Source organism: Mirounga angustirostris, unplaced genomic scaffold (assembly GCF_029215605.1).
Source record: "Mirounga angustirostris isolate CCGP_5_RB_7025 unplaced genomic scaffold, mMirAng1.0.hap1 SCAF_7, whole genome shotgun sequence".
Classification (NCBI taxonomy): domain Eukaryota; kingdom Metazoa; phylum Chordata; class Mammalia; order Carnivora; family Phocidae; genus Mirounga; species Mirounga angustirostris.
Genome location: NW_026991715.1, coordinates 67,004,198 through 67,026,604, shown reverse-complemented (window position 1 = coordinate 67,026,604; position 22,407 = coordinate 67,004,198). Strand labels below are relative to the sequence as shown.

General features: G+C 37.7%; 2 long non-coding RNA genes and 2 pseudogenes across 3 annotated transcripts in view; 2 read left to right on the top strand and 2 right to left on the bottom strand.

Annotated features, from left to right (window-relative positions):
* LOC123859742 (uncharacterized) overlaps positions 1–20,327 on the top strand; it is an 84,049-nt gene extending 63,722 nt beyond the window's left edge. Inside the window, exon 3 of the long non-coding RNA XR_010413122.1 lies at positions 20,141–20,327. This is a non-coding gene — a long non-coding RNA (uncharacterized LOC123859742). The remainder of the gene's footprint in view (positions 1–20,140) is intronic.
* LOC135365398 (uncharacterized) overlaps positions 1–22,407 on the bottom strand; it is a 142,995-nt gene that overhangs the window by 28,880 nt on the left and 91,708 nt on the right. The gene's annotated exons all lie outside the window — the stretch shown is intronic.
* LOC123859731 (large ribosomal subunit protein uL30-like) lies at positions 9,872–10,711 on the top strand (annotated as a pseudogene).
* On the bottom strand, positions 14,753–16,243 carry LOC123859704 (large ribosomal subunit protein uL4-like; annotated as a pseudogene).

Genomic DNA, 22,407 nt, shown 5'->3' with positions numbered 1-22,407 from the left:
CCACCACTCTATTTTTTATTTCTGTGGAAACCTGCTCATTATTAATGTGCTTCTTTTTTTGGCATTCTTCCTTCTACGATCTCATTTCCTCACTCTCACTACTTAGACATACTACTTGCATTCAAATTCTTATGTCAAGATCTGCTTTCTGACAGGGGAATATAACCTCAATTATATTTGCATGCTAGATTTTAGATAGTTTCTTGAAGCAAGGGCTTTTTCATGTTTACTCTGGAATCCCTGGTACTTAACATGTCCCCTGCACATATAAAGAGAAGTTATTTTCCAAGGTCTCACATAGATCTGAATCCAACAGGGAAGTCAGCCACGTAGTCTTCAGAACAAGGTAGACTGGACTCATTTCTCTAAGAGGTACAACAAAAGTGCTATGGGAAGTAGTCACTAATTATACATTTGCAGATAGGCAAAGGCTTCAAGGAGGAGGTGGTATTAAATCAGGTGTTGAAGGATGCCTAAGATTTTGACAAGTGGAGAAAAAGGAGGGAAGTGACATCCCAGGAAAGTAAAAGAACGATAGCAAAGTCACAGACGTGTTTGAATACGTGGAATACTAGAAGAAAATAATAATATTCTTGGCCTGTATGTTGGGGTACACGAAGCAGAAGTTGAGAAAGCAAAATAAACATAAATTAGTTCATGGCAGCCTGGACATTCGAGGAAGCCCTGAAGAGTGGAGGAAGAATGTTTCAGAACTGTACACACAGAACTATTTTTTTTCATGTGACTTCTAAAAAAAATCTCACCCACGCATTGACAGTCACTTCCTTTGCTAACATTATTTTGAGAGTCTGACTCACTAATAGAGCATTTTTCCTGAAACTCAAGACATTTAGAATTTTTTCTTTTCTTTTTCTTTTCTTTCTTAAAAAGAGGGCAACAAAAAGAGACAGGAACTCCTTTTCTTGCCTGAAATTTCAACAGATATTTATACCTTGTGTTGTCTGTTTGATTAGAATTCATTTCTTTAAGCCTTCCACTTTGAAGCTATCATGCAGCCCCACTTTTTCCCGAAGGGGACTATGATGTGAATAGTTCCTCTTCTTATTGTATGAATACATTTTGTGGAGAGGAAGAGGCAGGGAGGCCAATGTAAGGATCACGGAATATAGTTGGGTGAGACAGCGCTGGTCTGGAAACCAGAGGACCTGGGCCCCAGCTCTGGATCTGCCTCACCCCAGCTTTTTGGCCTTGAGCAAGTCATTAAAATGTTTACTGTTGTTAAAATGATCTGTTGGACTAGAAGATCTCTAAGATCTCTTCTAGCCCTAAACTCTTACGATTAAGTAGAAGTCAGAGGATAAAAACAAGTCTCTTATGCATGTCTCACACATACACAAAGTTATCGGAAAGTTGATGATGTTATAACTTTTTGAAAAAAAAATATGTATGAGCAGCATTGCCACTCATCTTTAAAAGATCTGTTTTCTGATGATTTAATGTAAGCCCCATCAATTAAAATAAGCACAACAGTGCTCATATAAAATAGTAATTTTCTAAAATGCATCTGATGGCACCAGGCCCTGAGGTATATCCCATTAGTTGTTGTAAGATAATAAAATTTCAGTAAGAAATGAATCACAAGCAAAGAACTAGATTCTGGATGTATCCTATTTCCCAGGAAATGTAGACATTATTAATGGATGGTAGTCTGTTCTGAGATCTAGTGTTCCTTAAGATATTGTTGTAGCACAAAACAAGAGGTTATAAAAATTGGTTGCTCCTATACCCACATAAAATAGTCAGGGAAGTAGTCATCAGCATTTCACTATTACCTTCTTTTACCAGGCACTTTCTAAATCAAGTTTTGTTTTGTTTTTGTTTTTTAAGTGGAAAATACTTGAGATTGTTCTGTGAGTGTTTTCCTCCCAGGTGATAATGATGGAAAATTTTTCTAGAAAAGTAGAAAAATAACTGTGGAAGCAGTGAGTTCAGGGATGGAGAAAGTATGAGAGAGGAGGTCCTTTTGCCCAAGGGTAGCTCTTGTGTGAGAGCACAGAACACAGCAGTATTCTAATCTTAACATTTTTTATTTAGAAATCTGAAGTAGAGTACCAATATTATCAAGGGAACCTGGAGAGAAAAACTGCTATGCTCAAAAGATATTTTTTTTAATCATATTGGATTTTAGAAACCTTTAACCTGATTGTTTACTTTTCAGACATCAAACAGTTCAGGGGAATACAAAACAAACTATACTTTGAACCTAAGAGTACAATGACAAAATAACTGTTTTCTTTCTAAAGCATTTGGAAATACGTCCAGGGTGTTCTTAAGAAAATTCTAGATCCACAGACATTAAAGTCACAAAAACAATTTGGTGAGAAGTGGTGAGGAGACCCGGAAGAAAACAAGAAAAGAGAAAGAGAACTGTATCACAGCCTGCTCACTCTGTGTCGGGTAGCTGACTTATGCTTGATATGTGTTGATTTATGTAATCCTCACAAACAAGTCTGTGAGGTAGATATTATCTTTATTTGATAGTTACTAGAACTGGGATTCATTAAAGTTAATTAACTTGCCCAAGATACTGTAGCTGACAAATGTCAGAGATCTCATTTGATTTCAAGAGTTGTGTTCTTTTGAACACCATGCTATTTTTTGCATCAGATTATATACACCTTTGCTGGAGTAAAGGTGTACACAAAAACATTTATTTTCCAAGAGACAAATCATCATTGTATGGTTTTAACCCAGGCATGGTAAAGGTCCCAGTACCTAAGTCAAATATTGTTCACCTACTGCATACTTGAGTATCATAGGGTACACTCGGCAGGCTGGTAGCACCTCATTTTAATCTGCTGGAGGGTTTGATGCACTTGATGGGAGAGACTGAGTACTGTACTGTTAGGGGCCTGGGACTGGCCACCAGGAACCTGAGTTCCAAGCCTACTGACAAGACTGGACTAGGGTAAAGCCAATGAAGCATCAGCCTTGGGAGTTAAATTTAAAGGGCACCCAAAATGCAGTAATTAAAATAAATAATATTTAATGCAATTTCTTAAGAAATAAAATTAGCAAATAATAGCCATGGGCCAGCCACCTGTTTTTGTAATGAACACAAAGGCTCTGAGTTCCAAACTATTCCAAACAGTGGCCTTTCTTTGTCTCCCAGGAGTCTGAGGAAAAATAAAGATCTGACTCTGAGTGAAATCAGAATTAAAGATTACCAGCTAGGGCCAGGCACTCTGTTCTGGGAGCAAGGGGAGAATATTTTCTCTGGCCCTACCCAATAGGAGTCTCCTATGTTCTTAGGGTAGGAGTTAGACTTAGGGTAACCAAATGTCCTGGTTTACTCAAACTGTCTAGGTGTCAGCAGTGAAAAGACCACATTCCTGAAAATTCCTCAGTCCTCGGTGAACTATGATGGTTGGTCGTTTGAATAGAGAGGATGGAGTGGTACCATTGAAAAATGAAAATGCGTGGATACTGTGCTTGGGGATAACTCTTAGAGTTTAACATAAGAGAAAGAAAAGTGGGCGCCTGGGTGGCTCAGTGTTAGTGTTAAGCGTCTGCCTTCGGCTCAGGTCATGATTCCGGAGTCCTGGGATCGAGCCCTTCATCCGGCTCCCTGCTCAGTGGGGAGCCTGCTTTTCCCTCTGACCCTATCCCCTCTCATGCTGTTTCTCTCTCTCTCAAATAAATAAATAAATAAATAAATAAATAAATAAATAAAATCTTTAAAAAAAAAAGAAATACTTGTTAAAAAAAAAAGAGGAAGAAAAGTATTTTAGTCTAAATTTGACTATTAAAATTGGGGTCATGATAAACTGGGTGGGGTCACAAGATCATGTAATTTGTGTGTCTCAGGCCACACCTGCCGACCCCACTGTATGGGAAATCACAGTTTCAGTGGTTTCTCTAGCAGATATCCCCACCTGCTACATTTGTCTCCCCTCCCCGGACCCTCCCCGCTCACTTCAGAACTGGTTCTACGTACTTGTGGAGTCCCTAGAAGGTATCGCACCTATGATATTGAGCAAGTGCTCCTGGACTCTATTGTTTGGTATGGACATTGGTGATCACTGTAATTGAGGGTTTGGGATTTCTGAAACGGCCAGGGTCAACACTTCCTGCAGGGATGGCCTCCTGCTTTATTGTCATGCTCACTGAACTAAGATTTGCTTCCTAACGCTATCATCTTTTCCATGGATTCCCTGTGCCATTCCTCGAACACTCCCAAGTTAGAGCTGAACAAAGTCTAATGACTTCCTAATCAGAGGCAAAGTTACTGAGAAGCTGGAGAAGTATCATTTCAAGGGCCTTTGAGAATTCTGGACTAATTCTTTGTTATTTTTCTTAAAGAAGACCCCTGGGTCCATGCTATGGACTGAACTGTGTTCCCCCCAAATTCATATGTTGAAGCCCTAATCTCCAATGTGACTATGTTTGGAGACAGGGCCTTTAGGAGGTAACTAAGGCTAAACAAATCCATAAAGCTGGGATCCTAGTTCAATAGAATTGGTGGCCTTAGAAGAAGAGCCAGAGAGAGAACTTACTCTTTCTCTCTCCCCCTCCCCCTGTTCCTCTCTCCCTCTCTCTCAATGTGCACACATCGAGGCGAGGCTACAGGGGGACACAGTGGAAGACAGCCACCTCTAAGTCAGGAATAGAGCTCTCACCAGCACTCAACCCTGCTGGCATCCTGACTTTAGACCTCCAGCCTCCAAAATGGTGAGAAAGTAAATTTCTGTTGGTGAAGCCATCCAGGCTATGGTATTTTGTTATGGCAGTCTGAGCAGACCAAGAAAATCCATTTGTCCATAAACCTGCATTGGACCATTAGGAATGCAAGTTGGAATCTTCTTCTCTGTGTCCCTCAACCTCAAATTACAGCAATAAGTTATGGCCCAGAGAGGTATTATCAACACAGAGACAGAAATATTTTTCAGTCTGGAGAATTGATAGCAACTTAGCTATGAGGAAGCTATTGTTGTGAGGACTGGAAGTGACCACTGAAAGAGAATGAAAACCACAAGATGAGCTGGGAAGGAAAAAGAGGTCCTTTTGTTTGAGCTAAGGGAAACACATCTTGAACAGGGAGGAAGCATCATAAAGTGGTGAAAAGCATAGCTCTGGACTCAATACCTAGATCCACTACTTGTATTGATATGTAAAATGAACATGTTGCTTAATCTTTCTCTACCTCAGTTTTTCATCTATAAGATGGAGAAAACAGTAGATCATAGTTATAAAAAAAACCAAACGAATTTAATAAAGTGTGCAAGGCATTTAGAACAATGACTGTTGCATAGTAAATGCTCAATTAACATTACCCATTTCACTTATAATAAGTTTCCATTGTTCCCCAAATGAATGGCATTCTCATCTGCCCAATTGTACAAACCCTCGACTAGCCCTTTTATCTTACAACCATATCCAATCCATTACTATGTCTTGCCAATTTTACCTTCTAAATGTTCAATTAATTGACTTCCTTCCATCTCCACTACAGAGGGCAAGTTTTCTCTGGGAAATAAAGTATTTTTCCTAGGCTCCCAGGGAGGAAAAAGTGGCCAAAAAGTTTTACAACGAACTTAGATTTGCACCGTTTACTGCAGTAGCCTCTTAATTCATCTGCCTTTGTCCTTCCCTCCCAGCCATGGGTTCTCCACACCTTAGGAACAGTGGATTTTTCAAAAGGCAAATCTGATCTTATTACTCTTTTCTCTCCACACCACTTGTCCAGCTTAAAATCCTTTGATGATTTCTCTGCATTTAAGATGAAAGTCAAGCCTGACCTTTACCAACCTCCCTTTTCCCCTTCAACTAGTCTCTGCATCCTGGCTCCTATCCCAGCCATTTAGATTTTCTTTCATTCCCAGATGTGGTAGTTTCCCTCTGACAATGGGATCATTGCAAATAGTCTTCCATCTGTACTTAATGTTCCCTCTGACCTTGTGCCCCCTCCCCTTACCTGGTTAACTCCAGGTGATATTTCAGAACTCAGCTCAAGCATTCCTTCCTAAGGGACACCTGTCTTAACTGCAAGCACCCCCTTTCCCCTATCTAGGTAAGACATCCTTGTTATTTGCTCAACTGCCTTTCCCAGATCTTAAGGTACACGAAAGACCATGTCTCCTTTTGTTCACCATCATACCCCCAGTGCCTGGCAGAGTGCTTGGTTCATATGTGATACTCAATAAATATTTGTTGAATGAAATGAAGGAATGACCAGTGGGGTGGCGTTCCATCTATTCTGCTTTTCGATGTTGTCTCTACTCTTACTCTGACACAAAGCTTTGTTCTTTCAGGCCAGTGTGGCCTGGGAAACATGGGTTATGAGTGTTACCATATTAAATTATCCATCTTCATTGAAATATTCAAGCCTACGTTTATCTAACAAACTTTATTTGAATGCCCTATTGCAAGGAAATATATTCAAACAGCTTTTTAGGGTATAAAACACAGTTACACTCTTTCTACATTGAGTCTTGGATCCAGAGTCCTTAATTAAAACTCAGCTTCACTTACAGGATTCTTGGAACCACCAACATCCCCAAAAAGCACCAACACCAGTCTTTGAAGAGTTCAGAAAATAATGTTTGCGGGCGCCTGGGTGGCTCAGTTGGTTAAGCGACTGCCTTCGGCTCAGGTCATGATCCTGGAATCCCTGGATCGAGTCCCGCATCGGGCTCCCTGCTTGGTGGGGAGTCTGCTTCTCCCTCTGACCCTCCTCCCTCTCATGCTCTCTGTATCTCATTCTCTCTGTCTCAAATAAATAAGTAAAATCTTTAAAAAAAAAAAAAAAGGAAAATAATGTTTGCAACTAGATGTAGTTTTGATTGGTGTGTACCCCGCCCCCTGTGGCTCTGAGAAAAAGGAAAGGTGTTATTTACTGAGCAGCACTTAGAAAAACATGTATTGAGGAGAAAATATATGATTTTACCTTATCAGATATTATGGTATAGACAAAGTTTGTTTTCACATGTAGATGTAGGGACCTAAAGAAATTATTTTGATCAGATTGTCTTAGCTGGTAATGGTAAAACTGAGTTTCGAAACTCTGGGGCTTTGACTTTAAAGTACATCCTTCTGATGTGCCATATTGTCTCTGCCTCAGGGCGGCCAAGACCTTGTCTGCTGCCCACCTGGCCAGGAGGTAGTCAACACCCTATAAGAGGGTGGCTTAGATACGGTAAGAGCTCTAAATTCCTTCCTCCCTCCCTCATCCTTCCCTCTCTCCTTCCCTTTCCTCTCCCTCTCTCCCTTCCCTCTCCTTTCTAGAGGAATTGCTTCAGTTGTTTAAGGTGAGTTTTCTCTCTCTTGCCCAACATTTAGCTGTTTATTTTTTCATGTATGATTTTTTAAATGTTATCCAGAGTTACATGACATTAACAGATACTCAGAAATTAAGTGGATTTAATTCTTCATGCTTTTTAGAAGTTCTACTAGTATTCCAATTTGTTATTCCTGAAATCATTTTCTACCTTCTCCCACCCTCAAACCCTGAATAAAAGTTGTATATGTGGGCACTTCAGTCTTCTACACATGAACCCTTCCATTTATTGATTTATTTAATTCTACTCCCGGAGTAAGATAGGAATGTATTATAGTTCAGGTAAATAATGATTTCATTGTCCCCTTCTCACACAATTTACTGAGGATTGGCACATCTTAGAGTAAATTGCAAAGACCAGAATTGGATTGAAGTGCAGCTATTACACTTCTATGTACAGACAAATTCCCAATAACAGTCTAAAATAGTTTTCCCACAGTGTTTTGTGAACTCACCTGCAATTTTTCTCATTGTGCTGGGATGTAATTGAGCTGAGTTAGGAGGCTTACACTCAACAGACGGCCTCTTAAAGCAGCTTAAAATTACTTTTAAGATACAGAAAATGGCCTGAATCTTCATATATACATATATGACATTGATTTTCTAAACTCTGTAATTCTTATTCCACATTGTATCAGCCTCACATATCTTCTGGGATCCATCTGACATTGAATCGGTTGGTTTTCCAAGCACTGAAAATTTCATATAAAATCTTAAATCTGACTTGAAATATTTTCTCTTATCTTACCGGTTATATTAATACCTGTCATGGTAATATACTGATTTATAATTCAGTTTGTCTATGACCGTGCCAATAGCTCTATCTATATGTACAAATGGACAAACCTAAATTCAGTTTGTTTTAAACAGTCTAATTTGCTAAACTGCAAAAATGGAATGAATTATTCTCATGTTTATGCATGTGTAGACAGTGAGAGGTGGGGAGAAATAATAATCTTAGTGGTCATTATGGATTGCATGACAGATGAAGTAAAATTTTACTAATTTACAAGTATTAACTGAGAGCCTACTGGGCCCCAGTTATTATAGTAGGCTCTGGGATCACAGAGATGAAAATTCTTTGTCTCACTCTGAGCACTCAATTTCTTAAGAAGGTATCCATGCAAATGGAGAGAACCCAGTATGCCGGCTGTTTTAATAAAATGTATGTACAAAATAATTGGGAAACAGAAAAAGGATTACCTAATCCTACCTAATTTGGGGCTTTTAAGTTTTCCTTCATTTTCACTGCTATAAAACATACTTCGGTACCATATTTTGCAAAAACAAAACAAAACAAAACAAAAACCAAAAAAAACCCCCCAAAACCCTCCTCTACATTTTAGCCTATATCCTTAGAATAAATTCTTCAAAACGGAATTACTAAGGTTAAAGGCATGAAAAATTTCACCGGTCCTTGATCGATATTGCAAATTGCTTTCTTGACAGAATGCTTCATTTAGACATTTATGAGAGTGCCCATTTCACTACACTACTATCAGGGTAGTAGACTGTTCTCTTTAAAATTAATCTCTCCATTCCCTTTAGTGGAGACAACCAATGAAACACTTCTTGTATTTCTTTCCAGGGTCATACTATCTGTATTTATAATAGTTTTGTGATATATGGAAATGGATTTAATTTTATAAAGACAAATTCATTACACAGTCAGGTATGTTAATATATTTCATGATTTTTTTCTGATGGTTTTCAAGATACCCCACTTTTTATTTTCCTCTACTCTTTGTCATTGATTGGTTAATATGATCATTTTGGTCAAAGGAGAACTGTATCAATCTTGAAAACTGGCAGAAGAAAACTTTCTAGTGTTTGTGTTTGTCTGTTTCATTTAACTCTTCTCCAGGGAGCCTGAGGAATGACCCACACACAGCGTAAGCCTTGGGTTTTCCAAACAATAAGCGAGATCTCCCCTGAGGGAAAGACATCAGAAAAAATGTCTGTCTACTGCTTAGAGGTTTGGAAAGTGATGATGATTCTATCCATTGCCATTAGAGAACATAGCATTTCCAGTAAAGTGAGTGTGTGTACATGGGCCAGTAGGGCAGGAGTGCGTAAATCAAAATGGAGCAAACTGGTGGCAGAGGCTAACTAAGAATGTAGAAAAATACAATACATTTCAGGGTTCCTTCTTTTAACTGTACCAATTAACGGCCCCTATTTAGCAAAGAATGCAAGCTCTCTAAAATGCCCTCTTTATACTAGATTCCACAGTGACATGATCTTCTATTATACACAGAAGTGCATCCATGGAAACCTGCCAAACTGAAGGAGGGTTGTTTTCTCTTTGTTCATTCTTCTTAAAACATCCTTTTAAGTTGTTTTGACATTCAGCTACTTAATAGTAGAATCCTAAACAAAATAATTTAATGCCAGATCTATAGGCTGTCAGAATTTGGATAAAATGAATAAAAAATTTATTACCCAAATGTGCTATAAAACAGCACAATGATGTATTACAGAAGGTGTTTGTTAGAAAGTAATTACAACTGTTGAAAAAATCCTGCCCTAAAGATCAGATAGTCTGAATTAGTAAAAATAATCTTGGTGGCTCTTTTTCTGGCTGGAACCATGGAGGGTGCAGAAGAGAAGAAAAAGAGGGTTCCTGCTGTGCCAGAAACCCTTAAGAAGAAGTGAAGGAATTTCGCAGAGTTGAAGATCAAGCGTCTGAGGAAGAAGTTTGCTCAGAAGATGCTTTGAAAGGGAAGAAGGAAGCTTATCTATGAAAAAGCTAAGCATTACCACAAGGAATATAGGCAGATGTACAGAACTGAGATTCGAATGGCAAGGATGGCAAGAAAAGCTGGCAACTTCTACGTACCTGCGGAACCCAAATTGGCATTTGTCATTAGGATCAGAGGTATCAATGGTGTGAGCCCAAAGGTTCGAAAGGTGTTGCAGCTTCTTCGTCTTCGCCTTCGCCAGATCTTTAATGGCACCTTTGTTAAGCTCAACAAGGCTTCAGTTAACATGCTAAGGATTGTGGAACTTTATACAGCATGGGGGTACCCAAACCTGAAGTCAGTGAATGAATTGATCTACAAGCGTGGTTATGGCAAAATCAACAAGAAGCGAATTGCCCTGACAGATAACACATTGATTGCCCGATCTCTTGGTAAATATGGCATCATGTGCATGGAGGATCTGATTCACGAGATCTATACTGTTGGAAAACGTTTCAAAGAAGCAAACAACTTTTTATGGCCTTTCAAATTATCTTCTCCACGAGGGGGAATGAAGAAAAAGACCACCCATTTTGTAGAAGGTGGAGATGCTGGTAACAGGGAAGACCAGATCAATAGGCTTATTAGAAGGATGAACTAAGGTATCTACCATGATTATTTTTGTAATCTGGTCAGTTAATAAATGACTACTTTCAAATGGAAAAAAAAATAATCTTGGTGGAACCAGTTTATGTTTTATTAAAATTTCTCAGAAAAAAAAATCTAAGCCCTTCCTAATGCAAACCTGGCAAAATACTAAATAGCTTTATCTGATAAATATAAATTTAATTCAGTGAAGCAAAGTCTGAGGTGAGGAAGAAAATTTGATAGAGGAAGCATAATTTCTCTTCTGTCGTAGAGGGTGATGTAAGATTTCCCTTCCTGCCTGGGATAAGCAGTAACATAATCAACACCTCATCATGCTTTGTGAGGAAAGAAAAGCAGTGAACATCCTTGCACTTCCATTTCTTTGACTTCAAAATGGGAAACATGAACTTGATTTCTAACTTACGTGATCCATGACTTGGGTTTACTATGTTCTCCCTTCCTTGTAATGAAATAGAATGGGCACCCATTAGATTTTCAATCTTGTCAACAGTTGTTTTCTTTGGGCAGCTGGATGGACGGCATTAAGGCAATTAGAAAGTTTTCCCTGTGGGATAACAATTTAGAGGGACTTTGATGGGGAGCAGGGATAAAACCTGGACAGCAAGCTACAACCTACTGGGAGCAGCTCTTAAAGCAAATATAGGGTATGTGTGAGGGGGTCTCATGCTTTTCAAAGCTGATTATCATCATAAGCAAGGGAAAAGGTTGAAAGAGAATAGTAAAAGGCGGATACTAAGTGTGTCCTTCTACCAATAAAATGTCACACATAAGAAAGAATCAAATATTCACTGAAACAATCGTAGGCATCAGAACAAAAATTCAAGTCTTCTTGCTTTTAAAATGTATAGAACAAAAAAGTTTTGTTTTAAAAGTTTTGGTAAGAGTCAAGTTTTAAGTAGTGTATCTTTAGGTAAGATGTTATCTTCTGGCTTCCTTTCCTGGTACTCTCCTCAGACTCACTCCTCTCCAGACACAAGAGCCTGGTTGCTCTCTCATATGTGACAAGAAGGCTCCACTGTAGGTCTTTGGCAGTGGGTATTCCCTTTCATGGAATGTTCTTTTCTAGATATTCTGTTGAGTAATTCCTTCATCCTTCAAGTCTTTGCTCAAAAGCTGCTTCCTCACGGAGACCTACCCAGTTAAAAAATATACCTAGCCCCTTCTTCCACCCAGCGGACAACCCCTTCCTGAAAACTCTTCCCATTCCTTTTCCCTGATCCACCCCCTTTTTCCCCCATAGAATTTACCATCTTCTAATATGCTGTGAATATTAGTTTTTTTTCAATATTTATTATTTATTGTCTGTTACCTCTTCCACCCACACTCACTCCTACCCCCAGAGAGAATCTGAATTCCAAGAGGGCAAGGATCTTTGTTTGTTTTTATAATTTTTTAAAGATTTTATTTATTTATTTATTTATTTATTTATTTATTTATTTATTTATTTATTTATTTATTTGATAGAGAGAGTGAGACAGCGAGGGAGAGAGAAAGAGCATGAGAGGGGCAGAGGGAGAAGCAGACTCCCCACTGAGCAGAGTGCCTGATGTGGGATCATGACCTGAGCCCAAGGCAGATGCTTAACTGACTGAGCCACCGGGGCGCCTGGATCTTTGTTTTTGTTTTTGTTTTTTAATGGATGTGTCCAAAACACCTAGTGCAGTGCCCACAGGTAAATGGTATAAAGGTACTCAATTAGTATTTGTTAAATGAATACAACATAACAATAAAAAAGGTAAAAAAAAAAAAAAAACTTATGTAATCCACATGAACTGCAAAGTACAGATAAGCTAAGGAAAACAACAGAGAAATTTTCATATACATCTGCTTTTGCAGTTGTTGGGAGATACAGAAACAGGAAGCCAAATAGACTAAGGGTTTGTTTTGCTTCCTGGGAGAACCACCTAGAAACTGGTCCTTTTTACTACCCAATTTACAGTATTTCCTGAGATTAATAATACCTTGCATTTGAATGATGCTTCTAAATTTTTTCTTAAAGGTCTGTGTTGTATGTTAGCTTGCTTTAATCCCTATTTTATAATAAAACTAAGGCTCAGAGAGGCAAAACATTGCCCAGTGTGTTACATTCAGCAAATGTGACTTCACATTTGGGTATCTAGGCTTTCTAATTCCATAAGCTGTCTTCACAGAGAGAAGACAAAGGACTACCCCACTGAGAGGAGGAAAGACAAGCAACTGAGGGCGGGGGGACGACTCATAGTGTGATGTCTGTTGGTAGACTAGGAGGACAAGAACAGAGACAAATTGTTAGAATTAAAGGAGAACATCGTCATTGGCAATGACCTACATTTGTTGTTCAGTATTCAAAACATGTTTTAAAAGGTTAAAATGGTATCTATAGTATATTTCACAGTGCTCATTTATGCCTTAAATGCCATAAAATTTAGACTTTGTGAGGGGATTTATTATTATTTTCCTTGTTTCTTGTCATGTAACTATAACTCATTTAGAAAATTAAGGTCAATACTGAAATTTTGTCATTGTTTTTCAATCTCTCCAGCTATGAATTCTTAATATTAGATAGCAATTTTTGCTCTTTGTTATCATGATTTTATCAGATATTTTATTTCTGGAATACACAGCTGTTAACTGCAAAACTATTCTTTTAAGTGTCAACCTTCAATCATTTGCTTTTTCATTTCTATTTTTTCCCCTAGCAGCTGTTCTATTGATTGTCTAGAAATTGTCCCTTCTATGTTTAAAATTAAAACAGGAAGTGTAAAATAAAAAGGTTAGATGTGAAAAAGGATGGTAAAATCATAAGAACCCAAGTGCTGTGCTCAAAGAAACTGAAATGTATATGCCCTGTAAACACACCCACACATTTGGAATGCAAAAATACACACTTAATTAACATTGGCCTTATTGAAATAATTCAGGAAAAGTATCAAATACGTTAAGGGCACACTAGGTGTTTATTACTTTGCGAAATGCTGCAACATACTTTCAGGAAGTGGAGAAGTTGTTATTACCTTCATTTTGCAGTTGAGGAAACTGAAGCTCAGGGAAGCTAAATAACCTAGTCAAGAACCCACAGCCAGGAAATTGCAGAGATGAGATTGGAATTGAGTTTTGTCTTGATTTCAAAAAGTTTGTGTTCTCTTCTCTTTTTATCGCCTTTTCTCCTGAACTATTTCAGACTTACAAAAACTATACAGAGAAAAATGAAAATCTAGGTACCCATCTGCCAATTTAAGGAAGAGAAAATTATAAATAAGTTGGACCCCTAATTATATTTGCCAGTCTCATTCTGCCTCTTTTCCTCCTGAATCCTGAATTTGTATTTTTCATTCCCATTTATATATTCACATGTTTACTACACATATATGTGTCTCTAAGCAATATTGACACTAATGCTAATTTTTTACTAATCTATATAGACACATATTTATAGATGTATATATGCATATATACACATGCATATACGTATATAAATATTTAAATACATACATATGTTTAAATACTGATATATGTGTACAAATATATATATCTGTATATATATGATGAGATATGTGTGTATATGCATATACTCTATTTATGTTTAACAATGTTACAGAAAAATCCATCTGAATGATCTGAGCAAGAATTCTGTAGTGTGAATTTTATCAAAAGACTTTTTGATATCAATGAAGACGATCATATGATACTTCTTAAATTTTATAACGTAATGGATTTTATTCATTGCTTTTCTAACATTCAACCATCTTTGATTTTGTGGAATCTCTCTATTTTGGTGCTGATATATTATTTTTAAATCTGCTTTTGGATTTTAATTGATAAACACGAGTGATTTATTTTTAATTCAATTTATTTAAACTAAGAAAATAGTCACCCATTTCTCCCATTTCCCACCCTTTGGGAACCACCTATCTGTTCTCTATGAGCTTGGTTTTGTTTGTTTGTTTGTTTGTTTGTTTAAGCTTCCATGTATAAGAGAGACCATATGGTATTTGTCTTTCTCTGATTTATTTCATTTAGCATAATGACTTTCAGGTCGACCCATGTTATCACAAATGGCAAGATTTCATTCTTTTTTATGGCTGAATAATATTGTATATATATGCCACAACTTCTTTATCCACCCATCGATGGCCACTTAGGTTGTTTCCATGTCTTGCCTATTATAAGTAATGCTGCAATGCACAGAGGGGTGTAATATGCAAATACCCTACTGTTTTGATCTTTTCTTCCCCCTCACTGCCTTTGGTCAGATCTTTATTCAGAATTAGCTGTCCAGAATGATCGGACATTTATGGAACAAACAAATTTAAGTTTATGCAGCAGGCTTCTTTTCTTTTGTGGTGGGTTTCTTTTCTGCAGGCTTCTCAGCTGCTGGTTTCTTGGTAGCTGCAATTTTTTTTCCCACCAGAGGCTTCTGCTTCTTCACACCAACAGCCTCCTTTCCTCTCTTCCCTATCACAGGCTTCTTGCCTGGAACCTCCTTCTCATCTGAGTTGGCTTCCAGTGCTGCTGCCACCTTATCCATCTGGAGTTTGTGATTTTTGCTCCAGTGAAGAATGGTTATTCCGGCTTGTGGTCTTGGCCTATGGGTTTAGCTTCAACATGATTCTCAGGTTTTTCTGTGGATTCTACTTCAGGATTCGGCAATGAATCCTCTTGTGTGGTGCTCGGAGGGCACTTTGGAACTCTGGGCTTTTCAAGATTTTGCTAAGGTCTGTATTGAGCATCTTGCGCCTGAGAAGTTGTAGTTACTCTTGAGGGAGGCAGCTTTACGCCAAGTGCCACGCAGATCATCTAAGCTGCGGGAAGCACTTTCAGTCCAAATGCAGAAACGTCCTACATGCTCTCCAGGAACAAGTTTCAAAGTGCTCAGTTTGCTTACGTTAAGTAGAGTAATTCCAAGGATGTTTCTGAAGGCCTTCATGATACCGTTGTCCTCACTATAGAGGACGCAGGGTCTCCTGGGCTGGATACCACACATTTGGCCCTTGCCAGGGTCTCTTGGGCTGGATACCAGACATTTGGCTCTTGCCATCTCCCATTTGCTCAGAGGCATAGACCTTCTTGCTATCATTCCAGGCCTTAAGTTTCTTAAGAAGCAAAACAGCCTCCTTGGTCTCCTTGTAGCTTTCAGTTTTTACCTTCGACCACCAACACAAGTTCAGGAATTTCCTCAGTTTGATGACCTTTAGACATGACCAGCGCTGGTAAGGCCGAGGCAGCCAGGGCAGAGCACATGGCATATCGCTGTTGGGTTGTGTTCACTATGCGGTGCCAGTGGTGTCGGGCTTTGGTTGGTGCAAACACACAGCCCCCACAACACATATTTCCAAAAGCACCCTGGCCAGAACTCTGAGTCCCACTGCCTGGAACTCTAGAAATCTGAGCCCCAAGACTCGGCACTGGTTTGATGACCTGCTAATTCACTGACAGCATAGGGCTGTCTGTTGTTTTTGCACAAGTTGGTGTGAACAAAGTTCACAATACCTAGTCAAAGGGGAGTCTTGAACACAGCAGGCAAAGTGACATTTTTGCCAGAAGACTCCCTCTTTTCGAAGTACACTGATACCACTGGGCAGGCACATGCCATGGCAGGGAGAGAAAGCCATGCTCCTTTCAACCTCAGTGGCTCCTACAGGAAAAGCTATTTTGATCTTTGGATTTTTTTCAAATTAGTGTTCTTGTTTTCTTTAGATAAATACCCAGAAGTGGAATTGCTGGATCATAGGGTAGCTCTATTTTTAACTTTTTGAGGAACCTCCATACTGTTTTCCAGAGTGGCTGCACCAGCTTGCGTTCCCACCAACAGTGCATTAAGGCTTCCCTTTTCTCCATATCTCCATTTGGAACAAACAAATTTAAGTTTATGCAGCAGGCTTCTTTTCTTCTGTGGTGGGTTTCTTTTCTGCAGGCTTCTCAGCTGCTGGTTTCTTGGTAGCTGCAATTTTTTTTTCCCACCAGAGGCTTCTGCTTCTTCCAACAGAAGGAAACAACAACAATTGTTATTTTTAGTCTTTTGGATAATAGCCATTCAAATAGGTGTGTGGTGATATCTCACCGTGGTTTTGATTTGCATTTCTCTGATTAATGATGTAGAGCATCTTTTCATGTACCTGTTGGCCATCTGTATGGCTTCTTTAGAAAAATGTCTATTCAGTTCTTCTCATTTTTAATCGGATTTTTTTTTGTTGTTGTTATTGAGTTGTATGTGTTCTTTATATATTTTGGATATAAGCCTCTTGTCAGATATATGATTTACAAATATTTTCTCCCATTCAGGAGGTTGCCTTTTCATTTTGTTGATGGTTTCCTTTGTTGTGCAGAAGCTTTATAGTCTCCCTTGTTTATTTTTGCTTTTGTTGCTTTGTTTTTGGTGTCAGATTAAGAAAATCATTCCCAAGACCTATGTCAGTTTCTTACTGCCTGTGTTGTCTTCAAGGAGCTTTATGGGTTTTGGTCTTTTTTTCTTTTTTAAGATTTTATTCATTTATTTGAGAGAGAGAGTGAGCGAACTAGAGAGAGAGAGCACAAGCAGGAAGAGGAGCAGAGAGAGAGGGAGAAACAGACTCTCTGCTGAGCAGGGAGCCCAACTCGACTTGGACACAGGGGGCTCGATCCTGGGACTCCAGGATCATGACCTGACCAAAAAGGCAGATGCTTAACAAACTGAACCACCCAGGCACCCCTCGTTTTAGGTCTTACATTGAAGTTTTTAATCTATTTTGAGTTCACTTTTGTGTATGTTGTAAGATAGTGGGCCAATTTCATTCTTTTGCATGTGGCTGTCCAATATTCCCAACACCATTTATTGAAGGGACTGTCCTTTCCGCATTGCATATTCTTGGCTCCTCTGTCATAAATTGATTATATATGCATGGATTTATTTCTGTGCTCTCTATTCTGTTCTATTGATCTATGTGTCTATTTTTATGCTGAGACCATACTGTTTTGATTATTACCATAGCTTTATAATATAGTTTGAAATCCGGAAGCATGATGCTCTTCTTTCTCAAGATTGCTGGGCTATTTGGAGTCTTTTGTGGTTCCATACAAATTTATAGGATTGCCTGTTCTTTTTCTGTGAAAAAAACCATTGGAATTTTGATAGCAATTGCACTGAATCTTAGACTGCTTTGGGTAGTATGAATGTTTTTAACAATATTAATTCTTCCAATCCATGAGAATGGAATACCTTTCTATTCATTTTTGTCATCTTCAATTTCTTTCATCAATGTCTTATAGTTTTTAGTGTATAGGTTTTTCATCTCCTTGGTTAAATTTATTCCTAGGTGTTTTATTCTTTTTGATGAAATTGTAAATGGGTTTTCTTAATTTCTCTTTCTGATAGTTTGTCTCTTTGCTGTTGGTTTGTAGAAACACAACAACTTTTCATGTATTGGTTTTGTATCCTGCAATTTTACTGAATTCATTAGTTCTAACACTTTTTTTTAATTTTAAATTTAAAAAAATTTTTTTAATTAACATATAATGTATTATTTGTTTCAAGGGTACAGGTCTGTGATTCATCAGTCTTACACAACACACAGTGCTCACCACAACACATACCCTCCCCAAAGTCCATCACCTAGTTACCCCATTTCCCCACCTCCTCCCCTCCAGCAACCCTCAGTTTGTTTTCTATGATTAAGAGTTCTTGTTTGTCTCCCTCTCTGGTTTCCTCTTGGTTCATTTTTTCCCTCTCCTCCCCTATGATCCTCTGCCTTGTTTCTTAAATTCCGCATATCAGTGAGATCATATGATAATTGTCTTTCTCTGATTGATTTCTTTCACTTAGCATAATACCCTCTAGTTCCATCCACGTTGTTGCAAATGGCAAGATTTCATTTTTTTGATGGCTGCGGAATATTTCATTGTGTATATATATATATATATATATACGCACACACACACATCTTTATCCATTCATCTCTCTATGAACATCTGGGCTCTTTCCATAGTTGGGCTACTGTGGACTTTGCTGCTATAAACATTGGGGTGCAGGTATCCCTTCGGATCACTACATTTGTATCTTTGGGGTAAATACTGAATTGTACAATTGCTGATCATAGGGTAGCTCTATTTTCAACTTTTTGAGGAACCTCCATACTGTTTTCCAGAGTGGCTGCACCAGCTTGCATTCCCACCAACAGTGTAGGAGGGTTCCCCTTTCTCTGCATCCTCACCAACATCTGTTGTTTCCTGATTTGTTAATTTTAACCATTCTGACTGGTGTGAGGTGGTATCTCATTGAGGTTTTGATTTGGATTTCCCTGATGCCGAGCGATGTTGAGCACTTTTTCATGTGTCTCTTGGCCATTTGTATGTCTTCTTTGGAGAAATGTCTGTTCATGTCTTCTGCTCATTTCTTGATTGGATTATTTGTTCTTTGGGTGTTGAGTTTGGTAAGTTCTTTATAGATTTTGGATACTAGCCCTTTATCTGATATGTGATTTGCAAATACCTCTCATTCTGTCAGTTGTCTTTTGGTTTTGTTGACTGTTTCCTTGCTGTGCAAAAGTTTTTTATCTTGATGAAGTCCCAATAGTTCATTTTTGCCTTTGTTTCCCTTGCCTTTGGAGACTGTCTTGCAAGAGGTGCTGCAGCTGAGGTCCAAGAGGTTGCTGTCTGTGTTCTCCTCTAGGATTTTGATGGATTCCTATCTCATATTTAGGTCTTTTTGATGGAGTGTTTAGGGCTTTCTATATATAGTATTGTGTCATCTGCAAATAGTGACAACTTCTTCTCTTCCAATTTTAATGCCTTTTCTTTTTTTTTTTGCCTAATTGCTGTGGCTAGGACTTCCACTACTATGTTGAATAAAAGTGGCAAGAGTGGGCATCCTTATTTTATGCCTGATCCAATGTTGAATATGATGTTAGCTATAGGTCTGTCATATATGGTCTTTAATATGTTGAAGTATGTTTCCTCTATACCAGCTTTGTTAAGAGTTTTTATCATAAACAGATGTTGAATTTTGTTGAATGCTTTTTCTGCATCTATTGAGAAGATCATATAATTTTTATCCTTCATTTTGTTAATGTGGTATATCACACTGACTCATTTGCAGATGTTGAACCATCCTTCTATCCCTAGAATGAATCCCACTTGATCATGGTGTATGATCCTTCTAATGTATTATTGAATTTGGTTTGCTAACATTTTGTTGGGGGCTTTTGAATCTATGTCATCAGGGATATTGGATTGTAATTTTCCTTTCTTGTGACAACTTTGTATGGTTTTGGTAATAGGATAATGCTGGGCTTGTAAATGAGTTTGGTAGAGTTTCCTCCTCTTCTATTTTTTCTATTAAACCTAAACTTTATTTAAGGTTTATGCACTGATATTTAGAAGTAATATTGATCAGAGCCAATAATCCAGGACAACTAATTTTCTTTCTTCCTTCCTTCCTTCCTTCCTTCCTTCCTTCCTTCCTTCCTTCCTTTCTTTCTTTCTTTCTTTTTTTCTTTTTTTCTTTCTTTCTTTCCTCTTTCTCTACTTACTTTTTCTTTAGGTTTTCCTGGACTTCACAATTAATTTGAATGCAAACTCTAAATCAGGATAAAGGTACATTTGGTGAGTAGATTGTATGTGTCATTTCTTTCACAAGGACCTTCAAGTGTCAGTTTTATGTACTGGTATCATTTAATTTTTCACATTATGCAGGCCAAGACCTTGTCCTGTATCCTCATATATTTTTTAAGATCCAAGCCTCATGGTTACTGAACTAAATTCAGTGTGTAACATGTTTGTTATAAACAACATGGCATCTGGTATCCCCCAGACCAAGTGATCTGAGAGAGAGGCAGCAACCAAGATGGTGGCTGCTGTGTCTTTTATAACTGAATATCAGAAGTGGCATACCAATTCTTCTGACATATTCTATTGGTCACACCAATAGACCAACTCTAGTATAATATGGGAGGGGATTACACAAGGGTGTTAATACCATGAGGTGGGGATCATTAGGAGCCACCATAGATGATGGCTACCAGGGTACATATTCACATTTAAATTCTATTAAATCTAGTCTATACTGATAGATCATGACAGCAATGTATTCCCAGCACTCTAGACAATATCTGACAAATAGTAGGCTCCTAATAATTTTTAATAATCAACTAGCTAATTTTATATATCATAGATATATTATAGCATAGATAGTTGGGTTTTAGGTTTTTCTAGAAGGATTTATAGAAGGATATTTTGGCTGCTATAATTTGATAAAGAGAAGTTAAAGGCATGCATAACTACTATGTATATGTAAATTTTAGGCATTACTTCAAAATTTTATTTCACTCAAAGAGGAAGGTTCAAGAGAATGGACATTTAAAATTGTGTTCTAATTTTTACTGTTAGATATATTGTTATTTTGAAATTATTTAAGGTATGTTATAGGATAAAGTATTAAGTAAATAAGTTAATGGTTTAGGAAAGAAGTTTCCATAGAGAGGAAAACAAGTATAAAATATTAAAACATTTTGTGATTTTAAATTTGAACTGGAAATATCAGTGAACACTCATGAGTCTACCCACTCATCCAACCAAACAACAGATTCTACTAATTTCCCTAATTTTAGAAAAGGCTTAGAAACAATGATAATCTAGCAGTAATGAGTATTCGAAATTACTGTTTTTCATTAAAAGGAATTAGGGCTCCTTGGAGAAATGGTTGATTCTAAATCTGAAACAGAAAATTTTCAAGATTAGCCTGGGATGTCTTATGCCAGAAAGCAGGAACTATCAAATTCTAATGTGGTCATATTAAAAAGATATATAATACAGCTTGAAGGAGGTCCCATTGACCTCAGATAAGGCAACTTACACATCAAAAAGATTTAAACAGAATATGTAAAAAATTATGAGTCCATGATGAGACAAAATAATTAAAAAATAGAACAATACCAAACAAAACACACTAACCTCAAGATAATGATTCCAATGGAGTTTTCTAGGATACCAACTCATTACTCTAACAACTAACAAAAAAATCAGGGATTTATTCTACCCGAATAATAGTTGACATAAGAATGACCCTTTTTTTAGTTGAATTACAACGGACATAAAATATCCTATTAGTTTCAGGTGTAAATCACAGTGATTTGATATTTTATAAATATTTTATAAATGAATGCCAGAAAACAAACCACGCAACTGAGTGATGGGCCAAAGACTCTAAGAGAAACCTCACCAAAGAAGAGATCAGATGGCAAATAAACATATGAGGAGAGGCTCCACATTATATGTCATCAGGGAAATGCAAATTAAAACAACTAGATACCACTAAACATCAATTAGAATGGCCAAAATCTGGAACACTGACACCAAATGCTAGTGAGGATGTGGAGCAACAAGAAATCTCATCCACTGTTGGTAGAATATAAAATGGTATGGCCACTTGGAAGACATTTTGGTGGTTTCTTACAAAACTAAACATACTCTTGTCATATGACCTAGGAAGGCTGCTTCTTGATATTTTCCCAAATGAACTGAAAACTTATGTCAATACAAAAATCTGCACATAGATGGTTATAGCAGTTTTTTTCATAATTTCCAAAATTTGGAAAATAAACCTGGAACATCCAGACAGTGGAATATTATTCAGCATTAAAAAGAAATAAGCTATCAAGCCATGAAAAGACATGGAGGAAACTTAAATGCTTATTACTAAGTGAAAAAAACTGATCCGAAAAAGCTGCATACTGTATGACTCCAACTGTATGACCTTCTGGAAAAGTCAAAACTATGAAGCCAGTAAAAAAATCAGTGGTTTCCAAGGGT